The following is a 9,310-nucleotide window of genomic DNA, read 5'->3' as shown; positions in this document are numbered from 1 at the left end:
AAATGACTTAATGAAGGAATCAAACAGAAAGCTCTCCGAGGAGCAACTATTAAAATAGAGCACAAGTGTAATGAACTAAAGCGGAATACTTTTAAGAATCTGCTAATCTAGATGACGGAAATAATGATGTACAGTGGGGACCAAATATTAACTTTTTCCTGAGAAAGGCCAAGCTTTGAATGTCAGTGTAGAAGGAAAATAGCCATGTAAAGTGGCAATGTAAAGTGCTACATTTCCCATTTCATCCGCTTACCATTAAACAAGGTAATAAACAGTGCAACACCTCCGATCTTCTTCCAAGGTGCTCTTGGATATCAGGTAGAATTCATCAGACTTTCAGTTTGCTCCCATTATCAAATGAAATATGACCATTAATGTGCATATTTGTGATAGAGAGGGAAGGCATGTTGATTATTAAAATCAAAGTGTACTTGGGACATGATTGTATTCGGACTGTTTACATTGGAATAACTAACAGGTTCCAAGAACCAGGATCATAAATAAACTATTTTATTTGTTGCATGACACGCAATTATACATCATCATTATTGTGGCTCAGCACTGTAGGATTGTCTGCAGGTATGATTGATCACTCAGGATAAAAACAACTTAATGCTAATGGTGTGGAAGCTGTTCAGTAATCCTGTTAATATAGTACCATCACTGTACCGGAGCTAGTGTACCATTATTTCTTGCAAGCGATAAATATTAAAATACTGTTGACTGTGCTTGACAAGCCACACTAAAGGGAATTGGCTTGTCCCCAGTCCCTTCAAGGTGCTATGGCACAAAATCTTTGCAGCACTGCCAATAGAAGGGATTAAAATTTGTTGCTGTGTTTATGCATTGCTAAATACCGTGAACATTACAGATCATTCCAATTAATAAAATACACTGTTATTTAATTGTGCCTTTGCATTCTAGCCTAAGCATAACTGTCAGGAGTCATCAAATGTGTATCATCTGCATTGCTTGATAGTGTCTTCCTCTTGAGGTAAAAAGCTTATCGCAGTCCCACTGGTGATAATAATTTTGTAGAGAACACAATATTCTGCAAAAAAAATTGGCTTTTTTTTTCTGTGTTGAATCTTAGACCCACCTACCGATGCATTTGTTAAGCCATCTAAATATATCTTCCTCTTAAAAAACTGCCTCACGGCACAGATCAGGTTTACTACTATTTGTGCATAATTGTATCTTTGTTTAGTTGGTGCATCTAATTCCCAGTCTGTCATTGTCTTCCTATGATCTTAATTGTGGCTGGGACAAAAAGAATAATCAAAGAAGTTCCTCTTAATTTGCAAAGAATGCAAAAGTTTTGTTTATTTATTTTTCACACCTGCATCAAACTTTAATTTAAAAAAAATCATTCAAGTCAGCAGCTGGAACAGTAACATGAGCCTGCCAATTTGGCACCAGTTAATAATTCTGCATTTCACATGGTACTCCCATCAGTATAATGACTGAACAAGACCCCCATGATGTGAAAGTGTTTGTACCACAAAATACCAGAGCACAAGTCACATTGAGATCAAAAGGTAAATTTTGGCTCCTATGACTTTTGGATCAGAAGCAACAAAAGACCTGATTTGCACAATTATCCACCCCCACTCCCCGACCTTCCTTCCATGGCCCCTCCCTCCTCACATATATACAACCACCAGCATCATCCATTACATGTCTCTGTTACATTTTGTTACGAGCCTTTTTTGTTATATCAGAATACATTGTTTTGGAAATTGAGGAGGAAATTAAATCTGATTTCTTGTTTTACTTATATTTAATAAATTATACCTGCGTAAATTGGAAACTGCATGATATTCAATCATCAGATCTTTTGAGAGTTGAACCCTTGAAATTATTCATTTTGTAACTTTCAAATTCCTATCATCATTCCAAGTTGGCATTGGAAATGTATATAAAGAAAGCTGTCTCCACACAGCAGGGTTTTGATGTGACATGATACGGATAGACAGATAAACAGCTTTCAACTTGGCTTCTAAGATGATTCAAAGGAAGCAACTTAATTTATATGTGGATGCATGCAAAGATGGTGAATAATAACTTGATAGCTTAGTGGTGAAATGGAACTAGTGTATGTGGATAAAGTAGCAGATGGTTATTTTTGGAACTGTAACTAAGGAGACATAAACTCAATGTTGCACTAATTAGAGGTGCATTAATTATTCCATTAATTGATTAATTGTTGCAATTCAGTAAGTGATTACAAAATAATCTGATGAAATATTCAGACAACTGGACGTGAAGTTTTTCAAACTGCTAATGAGCTTGCCTTAATATTTGGTGACGTTTGGTGGTGACGACTGCCGTTTAAGCTATTACATCAAGATTTCTGGTTCATAGAGCTGACTTGTGTAAGCAGCTAATGTTACAATCAGTAGGCGGTAGATCAGGCAAAATATAGTTTTTATATAAAATTTTTTTGATACATTTCAGAGGAAGAGCCATCCCGCCAGTGAAATGCAATGATTGATCTGCCACGATCTTTGATCTTACTCTACTGGCTGTTCATTCTGTAGCAGTGTCCACAATGGGGAATTCTGTGAACAGAGATTTTTTAGCTTGAACGTTGATTGTGGCTTGACGTGGCTAAATGGGCTGAGCTGAGATGGGTATCACATTTTGAACTGTTACTGCGCTCACCTACAGCAAAAATCTATTAATTTTAGAAACATTTGTAGGTTTTATTGAGGGGTTTAAAAACATCAGGAAATTTTAGGGAAAAGGGAATTGTAATTTGTCTTCGAGTGGACTGGTTGCATTGTTGCCACTTATAGAAGGTGAAGGCACTGCAGGATATTGCCCTGGCCTTTGTTTACACCAGTGTTTTCTGCACTATTTAGCTACTGATTGGGAGTTACAAGGAGCACCACAGAGGATCGGGGTAAATGGATTATTCATGAAGGCTATTTTAAAATTTTAGTGTTTCCTATTCCAAATATTTAGCTTCCCTCTGAACACGTGGCTGATTGTAAGGTAGACAATATTCATGATTGCAAACATTTGTCGAATATGGTAAAAGCTTTCAAGAGAGAATGAAATAAATATCTAAAAACTGAGCAATTTGTGGAACTATGGGGAAAAGGCAAGTAAGTGGGACTGAATAGATTGCTGTCAAAGAGTCAATACAGACAGAATGGGTTGAATTACTTTCTTCTGTTCGTTAAAGCTCTATGGTTCTATCCAGCAAGTATTGTTTGAGCAACAAAACTTGATAGAAGTGAGGCTAGTGTTCCAGACAGACATAAGGGATTCAAAATCAACAAGTCCCCCATGATGAATGAGCTGTAGCCCATGGTACCTAGAGACAAGGCAAGATATCTGAAAGCACTGAAAGCCATTACGAGGGATTCACTCACCTTTGATTAGGTTTCGACAGATTGGTGACAAATAAATGTAGTTCCATTGCCAATGTATAGTAACTTAAAAGCTACTTAAATGTTATCTGTAGTCTTACCATCTAGCTTGTTATTGCAAATGCTGTACTTTCATTTTGCTTCCAACCTCTAGATTGGAAGATTAATTGAGGAGACTTATTCTGCAATGCATTTTGTTAACATCACTATGCTACACAATACTTAATGAAGAAATTGTCTAGATTTTTTAATTGGTTTCAGCCTTGCACACCAGTTAAGACTCATTGTTGTGCCAAGAAATGCTCAGCACGACATTCCAATCATGTTTAGCCTCTAATATAATTGCACACAAATGCCCATTGGAACATAATTACAATTAACAGACATAATTCCAGAATTTTCTGAAAGTAACTCTCGCGTTTCAAGCTAAATTTGATTGCATGAAAATCAGAATCTTAGATATCACTATTCATTGGTCGCACTCCAAAAATAATCATAATAACTTTTTTCTCTAGCTTCTTGTCCAGCAGTCTTGGGATTGTGATTGGCTGTCGGCACTTGTGATGACCTGGTCTCTCTAGCAAGACTCTAAATGCATTTATCAACCATTTTTATGCCCTACTGACTGCAATTTTTATTAGTTGTTTTATTTGTTTTGCCTTTTTGGCTTTATAATCAGATCTCAAAGCAGAAGGGTTTACCGGTCAAATTACTGTGAATTACATTCTGTGAGCGAAAACTTGAAACCGATTGAAAACCCATCACAAAACTGTTTAAAAATGAACAAAAGCCTTCTTCCTGCACTGTTAAAAGCCTGGTAAAATGGCAGTTATTTGAAATGATTGCCACAGAGCAAGACAAAGTAGAAATGCATTTGCTTTCTCACAAGAGAGTGATGCAGACGGGAAAATACGACCAAGAAGAATTTATTTTGTCGGATATCCACCCCTCTCTGTGTCTTACAACAAAGCAACAACTTGTATTTATATAGCGCTATTCACATGGGGCAGTGTCTTGGAGAACTTCCAGAGCTCATCTTAGCAAATGGGGGGAAAAATTCTACCCAGTGTGTCGGTATCCTGACCAGCTGCACCTTGGATGATGTCTGACCAGTGACTTCCCTATTATAGCCAACAGGTGATTCAATGAATGGATGTGAGGAGCATCATCATGGGAAGGAAGAAAATCAGACATTGAAATATTCCAAAACACTTTGTGATGTTTCTTCAGTCCTGACTGAAGAATCAGTGTATCACACATTGGGAGTGGAATGGAGGGGGTTTACTATACTAGACAGAAAAATGAAAAATAACAATTATTGTGCAGAGGCAAACTGATTACAGTTTTTTCTTTTGGGCAGAGAAACACTTAAAGAGCAAGAAGGGTTATTTTCATGCTTCTTAAGAGGTAAGATAAGCCAAGATCCATATGCTTCACACTGTGTATGTAAATGTATGTTTCATGCAGAATGGGAATCAAATGTATTGTCGCATTGCTCTTTTTAATGTAGGCATAGCTGTATTAAATTATTAAGGGAGTGGAAAAATGCAGTGTATGATGTGGTAATTATTGCATTTGATGATAACTATCACATCATTTACCTTTGTTCCTCCCCCAGGTAAGTACCTCCGTACAATAATAATAATAATCCTTGCATTTGATATAGCGCTTTTCACGTCGGGAGGACGTCCCAAAGCGCTTCACGGAACATACTGTAAAGTGAATTGACTGTATATTTGTGGGCGAACGCAGCAGCCAATTGCGCACAGCAATGTCCCACAAACAGTCGTAGATAGAAAATGATCAATTTATTATTGTTTTTGGTTTTTGGAGAGATTATTATTAGGCGTGTGGAGTAAGGAAACTTGCCCAAGGTTACGCCCTGCCTGGAATTGAACTCAGGTCTCTCGCTTGCAAAGCAAGTGCTCTAACCACAGGACTCCAGTCAATAGTCAGTAGCAGCTTCTTATCAAAGGTTCTGAGTTAAAAGCTTATGAGGCTGGAAGGTCCAAACAATAAGGATTTCTTACTTAACAATTGCTCTTTGTTCTAAGTGCAGTATTTTCTAAGTGATTTCACATTTTACAAATCTATAAATCCAGGATTAATTTAGAGAAGAAAAATATATTTTTATGCATTTCCTATTCAGCTGATTGGAGGAATACCGAAATCGATTAATATTTAAAATTTCCATACATGCATACATTTTATCAACACATACTAGTTACATAGAGGTTAAGGAAAAAAACTTTCACAGAAAATATTTCAATGCTCTTGTGTCACTCGGCAATATATTACAACCCTCTTGTATCACTCAGCAATGTATTGTAATGCTCCAGTGTCTCACAACAATGTATTACAATGCGCTGATGTCTTGCAACAATGTAATACGATGTTCTTGTGTCTAACAGCAATGTAATACAATGCTCTTGTACCTTGGAACAATGTATTACAATGCTCTAGAGTATATTACAGTGTTATGGTGACATGTTATGGTAACACAACAATGCATTCCACTGCATTGGTGTCACAATAAGGTACAAGAATACAATGATGTCTTGCAGCAATTGTGGTTAAAAGCTTTAGGTCAGTAGATTTTACATTGAACAGGTGGACAATTCGAACGCATACTGACAGTTCCTACCCATATCTAAGCATCTGCATACTGGTTTCATTGTTTGTTCTGATTTTTATAGTAAATACAAATGGCAATCCTTGGAACATTGGTTGCATCCTCAATAATTTCTCTATCGTTTCATTTGATTGATTAGGGAAGTGAACTTTCTTCAATAGTTTCCCTAAATAGGAAGTCTTGAGGAATCATCTTCTGTCATTTTATGGTCATTTTTTATGAGACACACGGTTATATGCATTGTAAGGCTTTTTCCCCCCCACTAATGATATTCTTTCCACATAATTTCATGTCACCTCAAGTTGTCCCACAGGAGCACACTGTCAAATGCAGTGATTGTTTATTTTGCAAGCATTAGCACCAGGTCCATTATTGAAGGTGTGAAACTACTCTGCTATAACTTGCCAAAGAATCATAATTTTTTGACATGTAAGTCTGTTTTAGCACAGATCAATTCTGAGCTCTTTACAGTTAGTATTGATTGGGTAGTTTAATAAATAATTATCCTTGCATTTAATGTGGCACCTTTTTGTGTCAACATTTTAAAGCACATCAAATAGTGTAGTGACTATGTTTCTAGTTAGATGCGGCATCCAGTTTACCCCAAAGCAGCCATGAAGTGAGTAAACACTTTTTAAATTCTGGTACAGAACATATAATTATGCCAACTTCAAGAAGCTCAGAAGAAAACAAATATCCAACCACGCTCAAATACAACCCATGTTAAATTTCATATTACATTAACCTCAATTTGCAATTGAAGTGCTAAGTCAGCACATTGATTTCAAAACAGAATTTTTCTCCAATTATCTTCTTCTTTAATCATTGTAATATTATGACTATATAACAGGAGATTTATCATTTCCATTGTAATTTCTGGTAAGTAATGAATTAGCTGAACCTGTTACTACACAAAGCTTTCACAGCTTATTACAGCATTTTTGCTAATAAAACTACGGTAATTGTAAACTGAGGTACTGTAGCTCTGTATTATTTATTTGAATGAGAATGACATTCATAGCAAATGAACCCATAAAAGCTCAATTCCTTTCTCTTCGTTCTTAGTTGGAGCATGATCTCTTGGCAGAGCTGGATTTCCCCAGAGAAAAGCACGAGTGAACTTTGCTCTATCAGTTTAATTAGTTTTGCCATTAATTGTGCCACTGAGCCTGAATATTTAATCAATGGTCGTGACCTCACCCACAATGGCAAGTTAAGGATGATTAGGTCACAAAGCTTAAATGGATTAATATATTTCTCCTTTTAACTTGTTCATAGAGATTTTCATAAGTCCATTCCAATTCAGGTGATGAGATATTCTTAAAATAGCCAATATTAATACTAAAATATAGATTAAGCATACCCAATTCTCTTAGCATTTTAATTAAATATCTACTCATAGGTTCTAGATTTTTTTCCCTTCTCGTACTCTGATGATCCCACTGACATATAAATAGGGTTTCACATATATTAAAAAAAGCATTCCTTTATGATGATTTTAGGAAATGATAAAATTCAAATTAATAATTTAGAAATTATATTAACTTTTACCATATCAATTAGTTCCATAAAGATGGTTACAAAAAGACACCACAAGTGATTTAAATGTGGTCAAACATGGATTATAGTGTACTTTAGAGATGTCTTCCAATTTGGGCCTAATTATTATAACTAAATATTTAATTATATGGTACATTTTAATAGCACATTAGGATGTGTATGGTTATAATATCTGGTTGAAAGCAGGTATCAAACTTAATCCAGGTATCCTTGACTTCAAAGAAGCCATTCAAGTCAAGAACATGTATTAGAGCTAAGCCGGTTAAAAATGAGATCAGAAAATATTCCTTCAGAGAATGTGCAATGCACAGCTGCAGATGCAGAATCAATTTGGATGTTTAAAAGGGCGATGGATACTTGAAATATGAGGGCATTTAGGGATTTGGAGAAAAGGTGGGAAACATCTGCCATGATTAATTCAAATAATAATAACCGTTGCATTTGATATTGGAATGGGCTCAACAAGCTATATGGCCTCCTCTTGTTCCTATCTGTATATACAGAACCCTTTGTGTGTGGAATTGAGGCAGTTATTGGAATCACATGTTGTGCTATTATACTCTTATCTCCTATCAGCTATTCAAATGTTAATTGAAAGCAATGTCTTGAATGATTTGAAAGCCAAAAAGTTGTTTTCGTACAAAAAGGATTAATCGTCTTAAGCCAAAGCCACTGTCCAATGTATCACTATTCACAAATACACTTAATCTTTGCTTAAAATGTTTTATCTTGAAAGCATAGTTCTCTCTGATCAAAGGTTACTTATTAAGCATCTTTGGTTAGCTTAACGATACACACTTCGGTGCATTTCAAATAAACCTATCACACACACTGGATTCAATCGAAGCTACTTGTTTGCATCGTTTGTGACAGGCCAATTATAAAAAAGGCTAAATGGATTTTTGCATTCTACAATCAAATCAGGGAACGTTTTCATCTTAAGAAAGAGTTCTTGCAAAGTCAAGCTGCTTCAGTATTCATGTCTATATTACTGTTGATGGGCTTGAGAATGTGACATTCACAAATCAACATTATAACTACAGTTTGCCACTGAAATTGAACGGTTTGTGTACAATTCTATTTTGATTTCTAAGGCCAGCAAAGCCCATTTCATTCACAGTGTTTTGCTTCCTGACCTTTTATCCAACCACCTGGGCCTTCTCTCAGCCAAGAAAATCACCTCATGATTGAAGCCATAATTCAGCCTTCTCATGCATATTCTTATTCCAACAAGTAATAGCACACAATTTAATAAACAAACAGTTTGGGGAAGAGATGGATGAAGTGAGTCATAAATTACAATTCATAACTTCTCCCAAACTGTGCCTTTTTCTTTGGGTCTTCTGATAAGATCCATATCTAACGTAAACAGTAGTAGGTACCTGTACTGCAGTATTCCAATAGACCTCCAAAGTTGTGATTTTGTATATATCAGATGCTGATTCTCTATTCAATAAATTTCTCAATTTTGATGGGCCAAATGTGCCTCGTTTTCCATCTATCAGGAAATTTACCAACCTTGACAGCACAGATTTGCAATGGGAAGAATTCCTTTTTCAGGATCGCTAAATTCACCAGGGAGTCTCAGTCTTGGGGTCAGGCAAAATCCAACTCGTAAAATTCACAGCATCATAAAAACACGCCTGCTGTCATTCTGCCAGTTGCAACTTGCTAAGAGTCATAAACACACCACCAGGCTTTTCCTTCAAGGATTAGGAAAAGGAAAGAGAAAGACTGGAAA

Source organism: Callorhinchus milii, unplaced genomic scaffold, assembly GCF_018977255.1.
Source record: "Callorhinchus milii isolate IMCB2004 unplaced genomic scaffold, IMCB_Cmil_1.0 Scaffold15, whole genome shotgun sequence".
Classification (NCBI taxonomy): Eukaryota; Metazoa; Chordata; class Chondrichthyes; order Chimaeriformes; family Callorhinchidae; genus Callorhinchus; species Callorhinchus milii.
Note: the sequence above shows the minus strand (reverse complement) of the source record.